The 22,597-nt window shown below is 35.9% G+C and overlaps 1 protein-coding gene across 5 annotated transcripts in view; it reads left to right on the top strand.

The window, feature by feature from the left end:
* Positions 1 to 22,597, top strand: part of ANKRD12 (ankyrin repeat domain 12) — a 204,654-nt gene that overhangs the window by 20,700 nt on the left and 161,357 nt on the right. For 2 of the 5 annotated variants that reach the window (XM_072604248.1, XM_072604244.1), the window contains exon 2: positions 21,007 to 21,099. The exons of 2 other annotated variants lie outside the window; for them this stretch is intronic. The gene's annotated coding sequence lies outside the window, so the exon portion shown is untranslated. Of the gene's footprint in view, positions 1 to 21,006; positions 21,100 to 22,597 lie in introns of those variants that run through there. One more of the 5 variants, XM_072604246.1, reaches the window with a different exon arrangement.

Raw genomic sequence — 22,597 nt, 5'->3', positions numbered from 1 at the left:
TTGTAACCTTGGAGTTATCTTTGACTTTTTATTCTCCCTCAACCCCACATATCCAATCAGTTACTACATTTTGTTGTTTCTACTCCTGGATGTTTCTCTCATCTGCCTCCTCTCTTCATACAGCCACTACATTGTCAAGACTTCATCACCTCTTGTCTGTACTATTTCAATGTACTCCTTAATTGGTCTCCTTGCCTCAAGTTTCTTCATCCCCATACAGGTGTGAAAATAATTGTCCTGAAGCATAAATCTATGTGTATGTGACCCCCGCCCCGTCCCCAGCTGCAGTGGTTCATTTTTGCCTCTGTATTCCAATATGAGCTCTTTTAGTTTTTTGGGGGGAGCCATTTAAAAATCAGAGATTTTAGATTGGATTAATTATTAATTATATTAATCTATTAACTAGATTAATCTATTTGGGGAGGGGCAACTGAGGTTAAATGACTTGCCCAGGGCCACACAGCTAGTAAGTATCTGGGTCAAATTTGAGCTCAGGTCCTCCTGACTCCAGGGCTGGTGCTCTATCCATCATGCCACCTAGCTATCCTCCTCCCCCAATCTCTCTTAACAGAATTTATGTACATATTATTCCCTTTTTTCACCATATGTAGTCCAGCAATACTATCTACCTTTCTGTTCCTTACCCAAGATACTCCATCTCCCATTATTTGCCCTCTCACTGGCCAGTCTGACAGCCCTGGAAATGAACTTTCTCCCTACCTGCATCTTGTAAAACCCCTCTCTTCCTTTCAAGATTTAGCTCAAGCAGTACCCTGTGTTGAAATCCTTTCTTTACCTCTCTTCATTCCCATGTTTACTCTCTCTAATTAACTTGTATTTATTTTATCTTTATGTATATGTATGTTTTTGTTGTCTCTCCTAATAAAATATAAACTCCTTGAGATCAGAATTATTTAATTTTTTTGTCTTTATATCCCTAGTGCCTGGCAGAAAGTAAGTGCTTTATAAATCTTTATTGATTAATGTTCATTGAACGAGCAGCCTTTAGGGGTAGGTAATACAAATAAAAATTTTCACAGTGAGTAAACTGAAGTGGAGAGAAATGTAGAGATTTGTCCAGTACCACACTACTGTCATTGAGATGTCGAACCAGATACCCTGAGGAGGCCCATTTGTCACTCTAGGCGACTATAGGTTCATTATTTGTTCCAACAGATCATGTTGCCTAATTGGGTCATCATTTTCTCACCTGTAAAATGAGTTTGGAATATATAATCTCTAAGCTTTCTTTTAGCTTTGAACTTTTCAAAGACAGCTCACATAAGAGCAGAAAGAACTGCCTCAGAGTTGAGAAGACCTGAATTCAAATCTTTCCTGACACATCCTGTCTTTGTGACCCTGGGGATGTCATTTAAACTCTCCATACTCTCAGTAAAATTTACGTTGCAGAATTGTTGATCCTTATTGGTAGAAGATGTTTGCTCGAGAGTATCCTACATCAATACAATTACAATTTTAAAATTTAAAAATATCATGATACCCTGTTGGTGGAATTGTGAACTGATCCAACCATTCTGAAGAGCAGTTTGGAACTTTACTTGAATATAAAACTAAGCATATCATTTTTGAGGCATCCGGTTCACTACTTTTTGTTTGTTTTTACCCTGAAATACACTTTTCCTTTCAGGCCAGAAACTCTGTAAGGATAAGGGATTGTCTTACCTGAACTTTGCACAGATTAAGGTCTTAACAAGTATTTATTGAATAGGGAAAAAGGATTTTTCAAGTGGACTTTCTATGATAAGCTTCTTAAGTTCATAGTCATGAGAGATGAATTTTTTTTAATAAATAGGTAAAATTACCCTAGTTACAGTTAACCATTGTTTGAATGAAGTAGCATAGTACACTTGAAAGAGTGCTGAATTTGGAGTCCAAAAGTCAAATACCATCTCTGCTACTTACCGTGTGACTTTGAGAATCTTAGCTCTCTGTGTTTCACTTTCTTAATCCATAAAATGAAGAGATTGGACTAGATGACCTATAAATTTCCTTCCTGCTCTAAGTATAATTCTGTGGCCACATGAATTCAATTGAATGTTAATAGAACATAGAAGAAAGAACTGTCCTAAAAGTTCTTGTTTTATGCAATGTTTTTTAAACCATAAGCAATGCAAAAAGTGGGAATATCAGAAAACAAGAAACAGAATTGGAAGGAACTGGTTTACCTGAAGTCCCAACTCAAAAACTCTCGTTCTGAAAGTTTTTCCTGGACAACCACTTCATTCACACACACCCCACACCAAAAATCCCCTCAGCTACTAGTGCTTTCTGCCTGAAATTACTTCCCATTTAACCATTGATATCTATTTGAATGTATACATATACATACTCATATATACATATTTTATGTTTCTAGCTCCTTATATAATGTCTCCCTCATTAGTGTTTAAACTCTTTGAGAATAGGGACTATTTTTGCCTATCATTGTATCCTCAGCACTTAGCACAATGTTGGGCACAGAGTAAGCACTAAAGCACTTATTATTTTTTTCATTCATTTATTTCTCAATGCCTTTCTATGCAAGAATTACCTCAATAACATCCGTGACAAGTTGTCATTAATTCAGCTTTTTACTTAAAGTGTACTCTGAATAGTAACCCACTGACTCTTGAAGCAGTTGGGTGTTTTTGGATTTTTTTATCTTTCATAGCTTGTTAGGAAGTTTCTCCTAATGTCAAGCCTAAATGTTCACCTCTACAGTCAGGTCAAATAAGGATAATACTTCTTTCCCATGACAGCCTTTCAGGTAATTGGAGACAGCCATCAATATACCCTCTATTTTTCTTTAGACTAAATATCACCAATTCCATCAGCCAGTCTAAATATGACATGAACTTTTAACCATCCTGCTTGCCCTCCTTTGGACCCTCTTCATTTTATCAATCTCTTTTTTAAACTGTGGCTTCCAGAAAAAATTAAAATTCTCTTTATGTGGTCTGACCAGGACAGACTTCTGTTATAAGGACTATCAACCTCTTAGTTTTGAACACTTTGCCTCGCTAAATGCAGCCTAAGATCATATTAGCTTTTATGTATTTGCTGTGTCATAGTATTGATTGTTTCCTTGGTTCCTCAAACTGGGTTGTTTTTTTAAAGATATTGCCTGCTGTGCTACAGGTAAAAGATGATAATGCATGAAAAGATTTTCCAGGCTATTTACTTAATATTCCTTAGAATAATTAGGACTTAATTCTGATTTTTACTTAACTCTTTAAAAATGTACTAATTTTTACTAAAAGTTACTTTAAGAAAAATCACTTAAGTATACTAGAACATTTCACAAACTATTCACATTTTCTTCCTTTTGACAGACCTGAACCAGTGCTTATTTGAGGTAGTTATCTTTGTTTTATTGGCATCTAGGTAGCACAGTAGATAGGAACATCTGAGTTCAAATCTAACTTAAGACACTTAACTAACTGTGTGACCTTGAGCAAGTCACTTAAGTTCTGTTTGTCTCAACTTTTTAATTATTATTATTTTATTTGTTTTCATTATTCTACAGTCACTTCCACATAACTTAGATTTTTTCCCCCTCCTTCCCCTCCCTCCCTCTCCTTCCCCCCTCCCTCTCTCTCCTTCCCCCCTCCCTCCTTGAGACAGCATACAATTTTATAGTTTCTACTCATACATTCCTATTAAATACATTTTCACCTTAGTCATGTTGCATAGAAGAATTGAAATGAATGGGAGAAATCATAAAACAAACTAAAATGTAATACAAAAGAAAATGATCTGCTACATTCTGCGATTAAATTCCATAGTTCTTTCTCTGTATGTGGAAGGGATTTTGCTTTAAGAGACCATTGGGAATTTTTAAAGTCCTTGCCTTGCAATGATGTTCTAAGTCTACCAGAAAAAATCCTCTCACACTGTGGTTGTTGTTGTGTACAAAGTTCTCCTGGTTCTGCTCCTTTCACTCAGCATCAGTTCATATAAGTCTTTTCAGGTCTCTCTGAAGTCTTCCTGTTCATCATTTCTTATAGCACAATAGTATTCCATTACATTCATATACCACAATTTATTCAGCCATTCCCCAGTTGATGGGCATCCCCTTGACTTCCAGTTTTTGGCAACTACATAGAGTGCTGCTATAAATATTTTTGTACATGTGGGACCCTTTCCCATTTTTATGATATCTTGAGGATACAGTCCTAGAAGTGATATTGCTGGGTCAAAGGGTATGAACATTTTTGTAGCCATTTGGGCATGGTTCCAAATTGCTCTCCAGAATGGTTGGATCAGCTCACAGCTCTACCACCAATGAATTAGTGTTCCAACTCTCCCACATCTTCTCCAGCATTTATCGTCTTCCTGTTTTGTCATGTTAGCCAATCTGATAGGTGTGATGTGGTACCTCAGAGTTGTTTTGATTTGTATCTCTCTAATCAATAATGATTTAGAGCATTTTTTATATGACTATAGATAAGTTTAATTTCTTTCTCTGAAAACTGCCTATTCATATCTTTTGACCATTTATCAATTCGGGAATGACTTATATTCTTGTACATTTGACTCAGTTCTCTATATATTTTAGAAATGAGACCTTTATCACAGACACTAGTTGTAAAAATTCTTTCCCAGTGTTCTGCTTCCCTCCTAATCTTGGTTGTGTTGGGTTTGGTTGTGTAAAAGCTTTTCACTTTAATGTAATCAGAATTATCAGTTTGGTTATATTGGCTCAGCCTAGCCATGAGCAACTGATATTTTTCCACTTACGTAGATCTGACTTTGTTTGTGTGAAAAGTGTCTTGTAGTTGTGTTCATATAGTCCCTGGGTTTGTTTTGGCAGGTAAACTCCCAAATATTTTATAGTGTCTACCCTAGCTTTAAATGGGATTTCTTTTTCTATCTCTTGCTGTTGGGCTTTGTTACTAATATATAGAAATGCATAAGATTTGTGTGGGTTTACTTTGTAACCTGCAACTTTGCCAAAGTTGTTTATTGTTTCAAGTAGTTTTTTACTTGAATCTCTGGTATTTTCTAAGTATATCATCATATCATCTGCAAAGAGTGATAACTTAGTTTCTTCTTTTTCTGTTCTAATTCCTTCAATTTCTTTATCTTGTCTAATTGCTATAGCTAACACTTCTAGTACCATATTGAATAATAGTGGTGACAATGGACATCCTAATTTCACCCCTGATCTTAACTGGAAATGCATATAATGCTTTCAAAAGGTTTTAGGTAGATACTGCTTATTATTTTGTGGAAAGTTCCCTTTATTCCTATGCTCTCCAATGTTTTTAATAGGAATGGGTGTTGTATTTTGTCAAAAACTTATTTCTACATTTATTGAGATAATCATGTGGTTTCTGTTAGTTTTGTTGTTGATATGGTCGATAATGCTAATAGTTTTCCTAATATTGAACCAGCCCTGCATTCCTGGTATGATCCTACCTGATTATAATGTATTATTCTCGTGATAAGTTGCCGTATTCGTTTTGCTAAAGTCTTATTTAAAATTTTTGCATCTATATTCATTGGAGAAATTGGTCTATAATTTTCTCTCTGTGTTTTGGCTCTGCCTGGTTTAGGTATCAAAACCATATTTGTATCATAAAAAGAATTTTGGGGGACTCGTTCTTCTCCAGTTTTCCCAAATAGTCTCTATAGTATTGGAATTAACTGTTCTTTAAATGTTTGATAGAATTTGCTTGTAAATTCATCTGGCCCTGGAGATGTTTTCCTAGGGAGTTCATTGATGGCTTGTTCAGTTTTGGGGGTTATTTATGTATTCAACTTCCTCTTCTGTTAATATGGGCAATTTATATTTTTAAAAATAATTATCCATCTCATTTATGTTGTCAAATTTATGGGCATGCAATTGGGCAAACTAATTTCTAATTATTGTTTTAATTTCCTCCTCGTTGGAGATGAGTTCACCCTTTTCATTTTTGATGTTGGTAATTTAATTTTCTTTTTTTAATCAAATTGACCAAAAGTTTATCAATTTTATTGGTTTTTTCATAAAACCAACTCTTAGTTTTATTTATTAGTTCAATAGTTTTCTTAATTTCAAGTTTGTTAATGTCTCTTTTGGTTTTCAGTATTTCTGATTTGGTATTTACTTAGGGATTTTCAATTTGTTCTTTTTCTAGCTTTTTCAACTGCATGCCCAATTTATTGATCTCCTTTTTCTCTATTTTACTTATGTAGGCATTCAAAGATATAAAGCTTCCCATAAGAACTACTTTTGCAGTATCCCATAAGATTTGGTAGGTTGTCTCATTATTGTCATTCTCTTGAATGAAGTTGTTGATTGTTTCTATGATTTGTTGTTTAACCCACTCATTCTTTAGGATTAGATTATTTAGTTTCCAATTAATTTTTGGTCTATCTTTCCATGGCCTTTTATTACATATAATTTTTATTGCATTATGATCTGAGGAAGGATTCATTGACTATCTCTGCCTTTCTGCATTGGATTGTTAGGTTTTTATGCCCTACTACATGGTCAGTTTTTGTATGTGTGCCATGTACCACTGAGAAAAAGGTTTATTCCTTTCTGTCCCCATTCAGTTTTCTCCAGAGATCTATCATATCTACTTTATCCAGAGTTTTATTCACCTCCTTAATTTCTTTCTTGTTTATTTTGAGGTTTGATTTATCGAATTCAGAGAGGGGGAGGTTGAGGTCCTCCACTAGTATATTTTTGCTGTCTATTTCTTCCTGTAACTCCCTTAACTTCTCCTCTAAGAATTTGGATGCTATACCACTTGGAGCATATATGTTTAGTAATGAAATTGCTTCATTGCCTATGGTGCCTTTTATTTATTTATTTTTTACATCTCTTTAAAAAAAATTTTTTTTTTTTAACATAGTTCATATCACATAAAACAATTCCAACTTTTGGTCAGGTGATACTTCTTTTAAAGCATTTACAATACAAGCCACAAATGAATTTTTTTTTTTTTTGTAACATTAACCAGCTGAGACACAAATAATAACTATGTATGCTAACTTCACACACCGTTGGCCTAATTGTCTCCACATTACTACTAAGAATTAAATGACCCTAACTTATTGTTGTTGGTTTAAAGTTCTAAGCCAAATAGCTTAATTTTACACTTAACCTCGAATTTTCCCCTACCCACAATCTAAAATTTAATAGATCTGGTATTAAGCTTACAAACCTTTTGACTATAGGAAATTGCGAGTAAGAGTAAGGACATTGCAGGGAAACAGTACCTCCCCAACTTCATGTCAATTCCAGGCAGTAGATTATCAGCTTGCATTCAGTCAGGCTTAAGTCTGCCAGGTGTCAGTGGGGAAATTGAGACAGGAGAATCCTACCTCAACCCAGACTGAACAGCCACTCTCCTACCCTTTTCATGAGACCACCTTTTTCAGTTCATACCAGCATCTCCCAGACTTACAGGCATCATGGATTGGAGGCTCAGACCACCTTTTTTGCTATCCATACCTGGAGTTTGACTCAGAAGAGCAGTCACTTAATAGTCCCATAGCATCTTAAAATGGCAAGTTCCAATAACCAGGTTTCAGATATGACTGTAATTTCACACTGGCTAAGGAATATCTTTTGAGGCAAGTCTTAAGTGGCTTACATGCCTTTCTATTCCTATTATAGTTCCTGCTTAAACAATAATCATAAAGTCAAATTTACCATTAAAAAAAACTTTAACTTTTCCATCAATGACAAATTTTACCCAGAGTTAACCTGCCTCTGGGAAACTTAGACTAAAATTCATTTCCCCAAACTAAAGATGTCTCTGATTTAGTCTCAGTAATTAATTCAGTCAATTGTTTTAATACTAATTGCTTTTACATCACTTTGTAACATGTCCAATTTTTCTCCCAATCTCTCCCCTTCCCCATCCCATAATGCCTTGCATTCTGATTACCCCTTCTCTTAATGAGCCTTCCTTTCTATCACATCCCACCCTTCCCTTATCCCCATCTTTTCTTCTTATAGGGCAAGATAAATTTCTATACCCCATTACCTGTGTTTCTTATTTCCTGGTTATATGCAATAATAATTCTCAATATTCATTTCTAATTCTTTGAATTCCAACTTCTCTCCCTCCCTTCCTCCCTACACATCCCCACTGAGAAGGCAAACAATTCAATACAGACTAAATATGTGTTGTTTTGCAAAAGACTTCCATAATAATCATGTTGTGTAATACTAACTATATTGCCCTCTATCCTACTCTATCCCCCCTTAGTTTTTTATTCTCTCATTTGACCCTGTCTCTTCCCAAAAGTGTTTATTTCTAGTTACTCCCTTCTCCCATTTGCCCTCCCTTCCACCATTCCCCTCAGCCCACTTGTCGCCTCCTCCCCTACTTCCCTGCAGTGTAAGATAGATTTTCATACTAAATTTAATGAGCATGTTATTCCCTCCTTAAGCCATATGTGGAGAGAGTAGTTTCACTTTTCCCCTCTCCCTTTCTCCCTTTTCTCCTCCACTGAACAAGACTTTTCTTTATCTCTTTTATGAGTTATAACCTGCCCCATTCCATTTCTCCCTTTTTCCTTCCAGGATTTTCCTCCCTCAGTTTTCCTTGATAATTTCATGGAAGATAGTGTCTATGTTCTTTTTGATCATAGCTTTCAGGTAGTCCCATAATTTTAAAATTGGCTCTCCTGGATCTATTTTCCAGGTCACTTGTTTTTCCAATGAGATCTTTCACATTATCTTCTATTTTTTAAAACTTTTGGTTTTGTTTTTTAACTGCTTGGTTTATCTCATAGTCATTCATTTCTCTGAACTCAATTTTCTCTTTCAAAGAACTATTTTGTTCAGTGAGCTTTTGAACCTTCTCCTCCATTTGGCTAATTCTGCTTTTTAAAGCCTCCTTGTCTTCATTGGCTTTTTGGACCTCTTTTTTCAATTGACTTAGCCTCTTTTTAAAGGTGTTATTTTTCTCAGCATTTTTTGGGTTCTCCTTTAGCAAGCTGCTAACTCGCTTTTCAAGCTCTTCTATTGCCTGAGCTCAATTTGAGTTCACTTTGGAAGCCCTGGAGGCAGGGGCCTTAACTTTCTGTGACAATATGCCTTATTATTCCTCTTCTGAAAGGATGGGAGGAGACACCTGTTCACCAAGAAAGTAACCTTCTGTGGTCTTATTTTTTTTCCCCTTTTTTGGGCATTTTCCCAGCCAGTTAATTAACTTCTGAATCCTTTGTCAAGAGGATGATCCTATTGGCCCTCCTTTCCCCAGTATCGTGTTCAAGGCTGAGATTGGATTCAGCTGCTTGATTCCCTCTGGAGCTTTGGGGGGGGGGGGGGGGGGCAGGGCTGTCACTCAGGGCTGAGGTTTAGATCAGCTGCTCCCTACCACCAGAGGCTTTAAGCTGAGCTGCTTGGACAGTGAACCCAGGTTGCTTCCTGGCCACCATAGCTGCCTGCAGTCCGCTACCCCTGCCTCTACCATTGCCTGGGACTGTTGCTGGAGGTACCCTGTTCCCCCCTCACCAAGCTGGGAAAGCCCTCCCACACTGACCTTTCTTTGGCGCTTGTGGGTTAAGGGTTCTGGGACCCTCCCTGCTGGGAATTCTGCCCCAGAGGTCTGTTTAGGTCCTATTCCTCCTGGTGCCACATGACTGGGGCTGGGCTCTGCTCTGCTCAGCATCCCATGAGATAGACCTTTCCTGTTGGCCTTCTAGATTACCTTTCTCTGGAAACCTCTTTCACTCTGTTGCTCTGTGGCTTCTGCTACTCTAAAATTTATTGTCATTTTTTATAGGTATTTTGTGGGCTGTCCTATGATACCTTTTAGCAGGATATAGTTTCCTTCTTTATCTCTTTTGATTAGATCTATTTCTGCTTTTGCTTTGTCTGAGATTAGGATTACTACTCCTGCTTTTTTTTTACATCAGATGAAGCACAATATATTCTTCTCCAACCTTTAACCTTTACCCTGTGTGTATCCCCCCCATCTCAAATGTGTTTCTTGTAAACAACATATTGTTGGATTATTTTTTAATCCATTCTGCTTTCCATCTCCATTTTATGGAAGAGTTCATCCCATTCACATTCACGGTTACGATTACTATCTGTGTCTTTCTCTCCATCCTCTTTCCCACCATTTGTGCTTTTAGTTCTCCCTTCTCCGTTCCCCTCCACAACAGAGTTTTAATTTTTGATCATCACCTCCCGCAGTCTTCCCTTCCTTCTTTCTGCCTCCCTCCCTTTTACTCACCTTTACCCTTACTGCTTCTTCCCTCCCTTTTAACCTGCCCTCCTCTTTTTCCCCCTTCCCCTCCTACTGCTTTTAGAGCTAGTTAGATTTATATACTGAAGTTTGTTGTTCCCTCCTTGAACCAAATCAAATGAGAGTACCTCTCAAGCAGTGCTCCTCTGCTTCCTCTCTCTCTACTGTAATATAATTTTGTGCCTCTTCCTGTGATGTAATTTACCATTTTTGCCTTCTTCTTTTCACATCTCCTGTTACAATCCCTTCACACCCTTCAATTATATATTTATCATCACCTCATTCACTTCATACCTGCTCCTTCTATCTATGTATATTCTTTTTATATTTCATAATAAATATACAATTCTCAAGATTAACAAGTATCATCTTCCATTATAGGGATATAAACAGTTTTCCAATATTGAATAGCAAGTTTTTCTTTTCCCCTGTTTACATTTTTTATGCCTCTCTTCAGACCTGCATTTGAAGATCGATTTTCTGTTGAGTTCAGGCCTTTTTATCAGGAAGGTGTGGAAATCCCTTATTTCATTGAATGTCCATCTCCTTGCCTGAAATATGCTCAACTTTGCTAGGTAATTGATCCTTGGTTGTAGTCCCAGCTTCTTTGACTTACGGAATATCATTCCAATTCCTTCAATCTTTTAATGTAGAAGCTGCAAGGTCCTATGTGATCCTGACTGTAGCTCCTCCATATTTGAATGGTTTCTTTCTGGGTGCCTGTAGTATTTTCCCTTTCACTTGATAGTTATGGAATTTGGCAACAATATTCCTTGGTGTTTTTAGTTTGGGATACCTTTTGGGAGGTGAATGGTAGATTCTTTTGATGAGTATTTTGCTCTCTGGATCTAAGACTTCTGGGCAGTTTTCCTTGATGATTTCTTGGAAGATATTGTCCAGGCCCTTTTCTTCATCATGGCTTTCTGTTAGGCCAATAATTCTTAGATTTTCTCTTCTTCTATCTTTTCGTTCTTTAGATTTGGTTTGACTGATTCTTGATGTCTCATAGAGCTTCTACTTGCGCAATTCTAATTTTTATCAAATTGTTTTCTTCAACTAACTTTTGCATCTCCTTTTCCATCTGTCCAATTATTCCTTTTAAGGAATCTCCAGTTAGTTTTTGAACTTTCTTTTCCATTTGTCCAGTTTTCCCAGTTAAGTTTTGTGCTTCCTTTTCCATATGTCCAATTTTCCTTTTTAAGGAACTGTTCTCTTCAGTGAATTCTTTTTTCATCCTTTTAAAATCATTGGCCCAGTTTTCTATTTCTCTAATTTGGCCTTTAAAATTCTTCTTCATCTCTTCCAAGAGTGCTCTTTGTGCTTGTGACCAGTGCATAGTTCCTTCTGAAGTTTCAGATGGGAGTACATTCTCAATATACACCTCTTTGGTATACATGTTTTGGTCCTTGTTTCCATAGAAAGATTCTATGGTCTTTTCTTACCTGCTTTGCTTCTTACTCATGATGATGAGGCTTTGTGTGTTGTGGCCTCTGGTTCTCTCATCTAGAAGCTAAGGAACCTGGTGCTGAGCTGGCTGGTGTGAGAAAGCAGAGGCTAAGTGAAGTCTTTTTGTGTTTCCCTGGATTAGTCCTGGAACTAGCTTGTTAAGTGTGGGGGAGGGGTGGTCTGGCCACAGGAGGTCTCCTTGAGTGACCTGGAGCAAAGGCAAGCTTAGTGGTTGGTGATCCCAGCTGCCCTAGTGTCTTTCTGTTTTCCCTAGGGTCCTGTTGTTGATGGTTGGAAGTCTCCGCCCCACTGGGCTCCAGATCTCCTTCCAGTTGGGTGAGGTGAGGCTGTCTGGGATAGCTCCAGTCCTGCACTAGTCCCCTTCTGCCACAGGAAGAGGAATCCTCCTTAGTGATTTTCCTAGCCTCATGTGCTATGAGACTGTTTGCCCCTTCTGCTGATCCCACTGATCCAGGATTTTTCTGAGAAAATATTTTATGGTTCTTTCAAGATCAACAAGGGATGAGGGAGGAGAGAGCATTTACCAATCACTGCACTATTTTGGCTCCTGGAAGTTCAAGTAGGTGTCTTATAGACATTTAATCTGTGGGCTGATAGTCTCAGGAGCAGCTGCTGCAGATACCTGGAGCTCCACAGCTCTCACATGCTTGGTTCTACTGGACTCCTGTCCTGGGCTGATATGCCTGAGATTCCTCCCTACTGCAGCTGTCTCAGACCGCCCCAGGACTTTCCTGCTCAGCCCTGCCTTGGTGGGGACACACTGTGCTGTATGCTCCTCCACCCCCATGGAGCAGAACCTTCCCCTCGACCTACCAGTCTTTCCTGGGCTGTGAATTTGCCACAGTTTGTCTCCTTTTGGATTCTTTCCCTCCAAAATTTTGTCAGATTCCCTTTTTAGAGGTATCTGAAGGAGTTTGTCTAAGACCTTAGGTGAGTAGCTCTCACTCCATCATCTTGGCTCTGCTCCCCGAGTCATTATCTGTCTCAGTTTTTTTAAACTATTCAATGGGCATAATAATATCACCCATCTCACAGAATTGTTGTGAGGATTAAATGAGATAATATTTGTAAAACACTTAGCACAGTACCTGGCACATACTAGATTCTTCATAATTGTTTACTCCCTTCTGTTCCCTTCACTTTTGATCTATGGCTACCTAACGAGGCACAGATATTGATAATCAGATAGGATAGTGACAGTAAAGGGCTAGTGGAAAAAAGGCATTGCCCTTACAGTGTAAGAAAAACAACTCCTTACTTCATCTTCATATAGAAAGATCAAAGACCTAAAAAAGACAAATATTGTAAACATTTCATTTGTAATTTTACAAAAGTTCTGTCTTGCTCTAGTATGATATGAGATCAGCTATTAAAGTTGCCATGTTTTTATAAAGTAAAAGTATGATAACAGAAGTTTTTGTAGTAAAATCCTTGAAGCTTTTTAAAAAATTTTAATCCAACATCTTCTCATAATTTCATATAATTTCAGAGTTGGAAGACACGCCCAGGGCACACATTCACTATATGTCAAAGTTGGAACTTGAGCCATTTTTTCCTGCCCCTTAGATCATCTTTTTTTCCATTATACCAAATGCACATTAATTAAAAGTACCACAGAGAAAGATTTTAAACCAGATTTTCTTTTCTGATACAGTTACTAAATTGATAGATTAAAAGACTACCATTAGGAAATATTAATATAGATGTAGTTGTATAGTATACTTGGATTTCAGCTAGTGATTTAATGGTCTCATAATATCTTTTCAGACAAGATAGAAAAGGTGGGCTGAAGGATAGCATACAATTGAAAGGATTTGGAACTGATTGAATGATCAGATCCAAGTAATGATTAATGAATCTGTCAATGTCAAGCCATTTTGGTTTTTGTTTGTTTCATGAGTTGCCATGACCCATGAAGAATTCTTCCAAAAGCAAGCAGTCTGCTTATGAAGACCTTCTTCTATACTTAGACACATTTCTTAGTATAGTACTTGATCCTTAGAAAGTTTGTTGCCCAGACTAAAAAATAATCATGCAAGAGAAGCAGTATAAGGGACATCAGCAGAGAGATGTATAACCAAGAAAGAAGCTGGGCTGATCATGTGTCAGTCCTGAAGAACAAACAATAGATTATTCATGTATCCCATTATTATCCATACCAATGAATAGGTCTAGATCCAGAGATCTAAATCCAGAGATTTGTCCCTAAGATGTTAAGTAAACCCCTGAAGAGGATTTATGAGAGCACATGGTAAATAGAATGAGAAGACATGGATGGGTTATAGTCTGTATTCCTGGAGGGAATATCAGCATTAATGGGGTTAGTTTCATTTAAGTACTAAAGTAAACCTGAAGTGATTTTAGTAGTGAAAATGTGCCCTAGGGAATATGTCTTAGGTTCTGTTCTCCTCAACATTTTTTATCTATTACATGAATGAGGAGGCATAGATAGCGTAGATATCTCTTTTGTAAATTATGCAAACCTGGGAACAGAATCAAGATCCCGAAAGATCTTACCAGGTTAGAGTACTGACTGAAATCTAATACAATAAAATTTTTTTAATGATACCAATAAAAATTTTTTAAATTTATTTATTTTTAGTTTTCAACCTTCACTTCTGTAAGTTTTTGAATTTTATATTTTCTCCCCCTCCATCCTTCTGAGATGGCGTATTCAGTCTGATATAGGCTCTACATATGCATTCATATTAAACATATTTTAACATTAGTCATGTTGTAAGGAAGAATTAGAACCAATGGGAGGAAGCACAAGAGAGAAGGAAGAAAACAGCAACAACAAAAAAAGAAAGAACAAATAGTATGCTTTGATCTCTGTTCAGATTCCATACTTCTTTCTCTGGGTGTGGGACAGCATTTTCCATCATGAGTTTTTTGGAGTTGTCTTAGAACCTTGCATTGCTAGGAAGAGCCAAATCTATCATAGTTGATCATCACACAGTGTTGCTGTTACTGTGTCCAGTGTTCTGGTTCTGCTCACTTCACTCATCCTCAGTTCATATAAGTCTTTCCAGGTTTTTCTGAAGTCCGCCTGTTCATCACATTAGTATTCCATTACATTCATATACCACAACTTGTTCAGCCATTCCCCAATTGATGGGCATCCCCTCAATTTCCAATTCTTGGCTACCACAGAAAGAGCCGCTATAAATATTTTTGTACATATGGATCCCTTTCCTATTTTTATGATTTCTTTGGGATACAGACGTAGGAGTGAAATTTCTGGGTCAGAGGGTATGCACAGTTTTATAGTCCTTTGGGGCATAGTACCAAATTGTTCTCCAGAATGGTTGGATCAGCTCACAGCTCCACCAACAATGCATTAGTGTTCCAATTTTCCCACATCTTCTCCAGCATTTATCATTTTCCTCTGTTTTGCCACGTTAGCCAGTCTGATAGGTGTGATGTAGTACCTCAGTTATTTTGGTTTGCATTTCTCTAATCAATAGTGATTTAGAACATTTTTTCATATGATTATAGATATCTTTTATTTCTTCCTCTGAGAACTGCCTGTTCATTTCCTTTGACCATTTATCAGTTGGGGAATGACTTGTATTCTTACAAATTTGACTCAGGTCTCTCTATATATTTAGAAATGTGACCTTTATCAGAGATGCTAGTTGTAAAAATTATTTCCCAGCTTCCTGCTTCCCTTCTAATCTTGGTTGTACTGGCTTTGTTCAAAAAATTTTCAATTTAGTGTAATCAAAATCACCCATTTTGCATTTCATAATGCAATAAAAGGAAAAAGGTCATCATAAACTCACTTAAAAAAACAAACCAACCCTGGTTTCCTAGACTGGTAGCACAGCAGAATGCCATAGGTATTTTTATCCAATTCTTGTGGATAAAGTAGGAAAGTGGGAACTAGAAAGAAGACATTTTAGTTAGGGCAGGAGTTCTTTAAATTTTTTTGTACCATGAAACTATTTTGTAGTCTGTTGAAGGATATGAACCCCTTCTTGGAAAGAAATACATAGGTATACAAAGAATAATAATTATACAGAAGTAAAGATGTGATTTTTGTTTCTCATCCAGTTTCATGGACTGCTTGAAATATTTCCATGGATGCCAATGGACATGTTAAGGGGGATTTGAAACTAACTAGACCCAAAGGTGGTGATTAGTGTATTAATGTCAATTTGAATAGAGTCTCTAATGGAGTATCTCATGAATTTTTCCTTGACCCTGTTATTATCAACATTTTAATGAATGATTTGTGTAAAAGCATAGGTGATATGCTTGTTGCATTTGAAAATGATACAGATCTGAAAGGGACAACTAACACACTGAGTAAAAGAATCAGTATCCACAACCATTTCAACAAGTTAGGAAGATGACCAGTTCTACTAACGTGAAATTTAATAGAGATTACCTACTGCTACTAGAAGGGGTGTGTTAGCCTTCCTTACTATCCTTATAACTGCAAATCAAAATATCCCTCCCTGGCTGCTACTGTACTCTCTCTCTCTCTCTCTCTCTCTCTCTCTCTCTCTCTCTCTCTCTCTCTCTCTCTCCATATATATATATATATATATATATATATATATATATATATATATATATAGTCACCCCAATTAAGTGAATTGGAAGGGTATAGTTTGAACAGTGTGTGTGTGTGTGTGTGTGTGTGTGTGTGTGTGTGTAAAAGCTTCTGAGAGTTTCAATAGATTTCAAGCTCAGTATTAGTTCAGTTACCTTCTGCCTTCTCCGCCCTCCCCCCATCAGTTTCCAGTTTCATTAAAAGGACTTCCATGAATATTTTTATATGTATCAGTCTTTTTTTGATCTTTTAGAGGGTAAATATACCTATTAACATTATTACTACTGTGCCAAAGAATTTAATAATTTTAGGGGAATAGTTTCAGATGTTTTCCAGAGTGACTAGATCAGTTCACAACTCCGCCATTAGTGCATTAATTTACCTGTTATCCCACAGCCTTCCAGCATTTGTCATTTTCCTTTTTTGTTAACTTAGCCAGGTTTATGAGTTGAGCTAGTATCTCAGATTTCTTTTAGTTTGCATTTCTCTAATTCTTAGTATTTTAGAAGATTTTTAAAAAATATGGTTATTGATAGTTTGAATTTCTTCTACAGAAAAATGCTCTTTCATATCCTTTGACCATTTATCTGTTGGGGAGTGGCCCTTATTCTCAAAAAATTGACTCAATTCATACATATATGTCTTAGAAATGAAATTTTTATTGGAGAAACTTGCTGCAAAGATTCCCCGCCCCCAATTTCCTGATTCTCTTCTAGTTTTAGCTGTATTGGTTTTGTTTGCAAAAACACTTTTTAATTTTATGTAATCAAAATTTAATTTCATGGAATTTAAAATCATTTATTTTACCTTCTGTGAAAGTCTCTGTCTCTTGTTTGGTCGTGAACTCTTTTCTATCCATAGATCAGACAGATAATGTCTTTCTTGCCTAGTGACTTTGTTTATGATGTCATCCAAGTAATGTACCCATTTGGAACTTGTCTTAGTATACAGTATCATATGTTGGTCTCTACCAAATTTTTGCTATACTACTTTCCAGTTTTTCAAATAGTTTTTGTTGAATAGTGAATTCTTTCCCCAGTAACTAGGATGTTTGCATATCAAACCTTTAGGCTATTGTGTTTGTTTGCTTCTGTATATTGTGTACCTAATCTGTCCTGTAATCAACCTCTCTGTTCCTTTCCAGTACCAAATTGTTTTGACTATTAGGACTTAGTAATATAGTTTGAGACCTGGTACTGCTAGACCCCTTCCTTTGTGCTTTAAAAAATTAATTCCCTTGATTTTCTTGACTTTTTTTTTTTCCAAATGAATTTTGCTATTTTTTTTCTAGCTTGTAAAGTAAACCTTTGGTAGTTTGATTGGTATGGCACTGAATAAGTAAATTAATGTAAATAGTATTGTCATTTTTATCATATTGGCTCATCATACTCATGAACAATTAATATTCTCCATTTATTTCATTGTCTTTATTTGTGTAATGAGTTTAGGTATCAAAATCATATTTGTATCATAAGAGGAATTTGGAGGCACTTCTTTTCATATATTTTCCAACAGTTTATCTACTATTAGAATTAATTGTTATTTAAATATTTGGTAGAATTTGCTTCTGAGTCCATCTAGTCTTAGGATTTTTTATTTTGGAAATTCACTTATGGCTTTTTCAATTTGTTTTTCCTAAGATAGGGTTATTTAACTAGGTGTTTGTATTTTGTTAAGCTGAGCCATTTATGATTTTGTAAATATTCATTCCTTTAATTTAGATTATCAGTTTAATTGGCACATAGTTTGGCAAAATTTCTTTCTTTTGTATCTTTTTCATTGACTGAATTCTCCTTTTTCATTTTTGATATTGGCAAGTTTTCTTTCTTTTTCTCTTTTAAAATCAAGTTAGTTAGTGGCTTTTCCATTCCCTTTGTGCCATCCACCCACCCAACAGCTACTGGTTTTATTTATTCAGATGTTTTTTTCTTTCTGTTTTATTAATCTCCTTTAATTTTCAGGATTTCTGTTTTGGTGTTTAATTGGGATTTTTAATTTATTGTTTTTTCTAGTTTTTAAAAGTAGCATGCCCCTTTTAGTTGATTTGCCCTTTCTCCCTTTTATTGGTGAAATTGTTTAGAGATCCATATTTGCCATTAAATACTGCTATGGCTATTTCCCCACTGTTTTGAGAAATTGTCTCTTTTGTTACCAACATCTTCAATGAAATTATTTTTCTTATTATTTATTTTTTGATGCACCCATTCTTTTTTTTTTTTTTAATGTTTAACAATCACTGCCATACAATTGAGATTTTATCCCCCCCCACCTACCCCTCACTACCCCCCTCCCTCCCCACGACTGCATACAATTCTGTATAGATTCTACATATACTTTCCTATTGAGTATATTTTCACTATAGTCATGCTATGTAGTCAGACTAAAATAAATGAAAGAAATCGTATAACAAATCAGAACATGATACACAAACACATACACATACACAAACATGATCTGCTACATTTTGTGAGTGACTTCCATATTTCTTTCTCTGAGTGTGGAAGGCATTTTGCCTTGAGAACCACCTTTGGGATTTTTTTTTTTTTATAAGAAGTTTTTGCGTTATTACAAAAATCCAAGTCTACCAGAAAAAACTCTCACACACTGTGGTCGTTGCTGTGCACAAAGTTCTCCTGGTTCTGCTCCTTTCACTCAGCATCAGGTCATATAAGTCCTTCCAGGCCTCTCTGAAGTCTTGTTGTTCATCATTTCTTATGGCACAATAGTACTCCATTACATTCATATACCACAATTTATTCAGCCATTCCCCAATTGATGGACATCCCCTTGACTTCCAGTTTTTGGCAACTACATAGAGTGCTGCTATAAATATTTTTGTACATGTGGGACCCTTTCCCATTTTTATGATCTCTTGGGGATATAGTCCTAGTAGCGATATTGCTGGGTCAAAGGGTATGCACATTTTTGTAGCCCTTTGGGCATAGTTCCAAATTGCTCTCCAGAATGGTTGGATGCGCTCACAGCTCCACCAACAATGAATTAGTGTTCCAGCTCTCCCACATCCTCTCCAGCATTTATCATTTTCTTGTTCTGTCATGTTTGCCAATCTTATAGGTGTGATGTGGTACCTCAGAGTTGTTTTGATTTGCATCTCTCTAATCAATAGTGATTTAGAGCATTTTTTCATATGATTATAGATAGCCTTAATTTCTCCCTCTGAAAATTGCCTGTTCATATCCTTTGACCATTTATCAATTGGGGAATGACTTGTATGATTATATATTTGGGTCAGTTCTCTATATATTCTAGAAATGAGGCCTTTATCCCCGATGATGCACCCATTCTTTAGGATTAAATTATTTAGTCTCCATTTAACTTTTAATCTTTGCATTGTAGTTAGAAAAAAAGATTCATTTAATATCTCTCCTTCTGCATTTGTTTGTAAATACATTTTTAGTTGCTCTAAATAATAGCCCTAAATACATGGTTAGTTTTTGTGAAGGTACATGCACAGCTGAGAAATATGCTCATTTCTCTTTCTATTCAATATTCTTCAGAGGTCATATCTGGCTTTTCTAAAATTCTATTCAGGTCCTTCATTTCTTTTTTGGTTAGTTATCTATGTCTGAGAGGGGATAAATTGAGGTTCCCCATGATTATAGTTTTACTGTTTCTCCCTGGAACTCATTTAACTTTTCCTTTAAGAATTTAGATATACACTGTTGATGGTCACAATAAATGATACTTTGATTTTTAAAAATTTTCTATGTAAATCCTCTAATATCTTTTCCTGTCTTACTGTGCTGGTTAGTATTTCTAAAACCATGTTAAATAAAAGGGGTAAGAGTGTGCATTCATACTTTTGTTACCTATTCTTAGTTGAAATGCTTCTAATTCTCCATTTCATTTTGTGTTGGCTCTTGATGCAGTTTTAATTATGTTGAGGAAAAGTTGCTCTTCACCTATTCCTTTTAAGATTTTATTACTGTGGGATTTTATAAAAGGCTTTTTAAAAGTTCTACTGATTTGTTTGTCTATGTATTTTATAATGTTGATAGTTTGATCTTGATATTCGCATAATATATATTTAGTGATAGGGAGGTGGCACAATGTACAGAGTGCTAGGCCTAGAGTCAGGAAGACAAGTCCAAATCCATCCTCAAACACACAATAGGTGTATAACCCTGGGTAAGTCACTTAGCCTCTGAGGCAGATGCCTTAGTTTACTCAATTGTAAAATGAGGATAATACTTGCACCCCTCCAAATGAAATAATAATTATAAAGTGCTTAGCACAGTGCCTGGCACTTAGTAAACTCTATATAAATGTTAGCTCTTGTTTTGATTTTTATTATGTGATTGCAGAAAATTTAGAAGCAACCTTAAAGTTCAGCAGTAAGGACAAGGTTAAATTATGGTACAACAATGTAATTGAATTCTTTAATACAATTAATACAGGAAGGTATAAGGAAAGCAAATCTGAAAAACCTCTTGAAATAATGAAAAATGAAAGAAAATAGAACTAGAAAAATCTTGTATACCTCAACTATAGTTACATGAGGAAAAAGTAAATGAGAATAAAAAAGATGAAAGAGTGCTGATAGGGACTTGGAGAAAGTGATTAAAATAGCATTATGATGCTTTTAAAATTAAAACTCATTAGCAAATATAAATAGCTACTAAGGAGGATTAGTTGTGATTTTCAGTGCTATATTTCTAATGAAACATTTGAAAAAGAATTATTGCTGTTATAATTTTTCTGTTTTATTTTGTTTTTACCTCATTATATTCAAAGTATTTTACTTTTTCTTTTTAGATATTTCTATAGTGATTTGGCAGTGCTAAACAAAGTAAGGAATTAAGTCTGATCACAAGCAACTGGTATTTACTACTGTGACCCTGCCTTTAGGTAATTGTTTTTATTTGTCATTTTTTGTGTGTTTGCCTGATTGTTGAGATAAGAATAAAAGTGTGAAGGTTTCCTAATAACCATGCAAAAAAATGTTTCTAGTTGTATTACTAGCAGAATTTTTGCATTAATGCCTCATTCTTATCTGGTGCTGATAAAAACCGATGGTTAAAAGTTGGAGCCTAGAGGGTGACTTATGAATCGTCAGAGAATTCTGTTTAGCTAGAGCACTTGCAGCCCATCATAATTATCTCCATCTTTGGTGGGTCATTCTGAGAAAAGTAAGAATAACATTTCAAAGCCTATTAATGTTTGCTGCTGTATTACATTACACAGGCACACTTACTGCATTTTATGCTACTTCTAAGTTCCACGACTGTGAATTTCATAAAGCTTTTACCTCTGGAGTTTGGGGCTTAGCTACACTTAGTTATAGATGAGAGTACAAATTAAGCTTGCTTAATAATATGCTAATTGTGGGGTAAGCCTAATGTCTCTGCCTCTGTTTTATCTAGTGAGGCTTCTGACTTCTTTCTAGTCATTCAAATTTTAAAGCCCAGGGTTATCTATGCTCAGAAGAAAGAACAACCAGTCTACCAGCAAGCATTTATTAAGCATTTAGTGACTTCTAAACACTCTTCTAAACCCTAAGGATACAAAGGAAAAAAATCAAAGAGTTCTTGCCCTCATGGAGCTTATGGGAACAACAACATATAAATAAATCTAAGGGTACTTACAAGATAAATACTGAGTAGAGGGCATTAGCAGCTAGGAGGAACTCCTGCAGCAGGTAGCCCTTGACCTCTTTTTTTAAAAAAAATTTATTTTTAGTTTTCAACATTCACTTTTATAAAATTGTCATTTCTAAATTTTTCCCTTTCCCTTCTTTCTCCCCTCCCTAAGACAGCATGTAATCTGATATATGCTATGCATGTACAATCGTATTAAACATATTTCCACATTAGTCATATTGTGAAAGAATCAGAACAAAAGGGAAAAACCACAAGAACAAAAAAACCCAGAGAAATATTGGTATGTTTTGATCTGCCTTCAAACTCTATAGTTCTTTCTTTGGATGTCTACACCGTTTTCCATCACGAGTCCCTTGGAATTGTCTTAGATCATTGTATTGCTGAGAAGAGCTAAGTGTATCAATGTTGGTCGTCACACAGTGTTGCTGTTACTGTATACAGCATTGAACAGAGTATTAAAGGATGCAGAACAGAGATAAGGATTGTGTGAAAGGAACAGCAAGTAGACATGGAAGGGAGTAATGTATAAGAACAATGGAAATATGTTTAGGTAAGAGCCATATTGTAAAGAGCTTTAAATACCAAATAGCCCATTTGATTTAAAGTCTCTCTTTTCCCTTTCTTTCTCTTCATCTCAGAACTCCTTGACATCACTCTCTCCTCCTTTCCCTCAGTTTCTGACAAGGAGGTGGCCCTTCTTGCCATTATTAACTCCTGTGCACATACCTTTGATCCTTTCTGCTTCT

This window comes from Notamacropus eugenii, chromosome 4 (genome assembly GCF_028372415.1).
Source record: "Notamacropus eugenii isolate mMacEug1 chromosome 4, mMacEug1.pri_v2, whole genome shotgun sequence".
NCBI lineage: Eukaryota > Metazoa > Chordata > Mammalia > Diprotodontia > Macropodidae > Notamacropus > Notamacropus eugenii.
The sequence above is the reverse complement of the archived record's forward strand: the minus strand, read 5'-3'. Positions and strand labels throughout refer to the sequence as shown.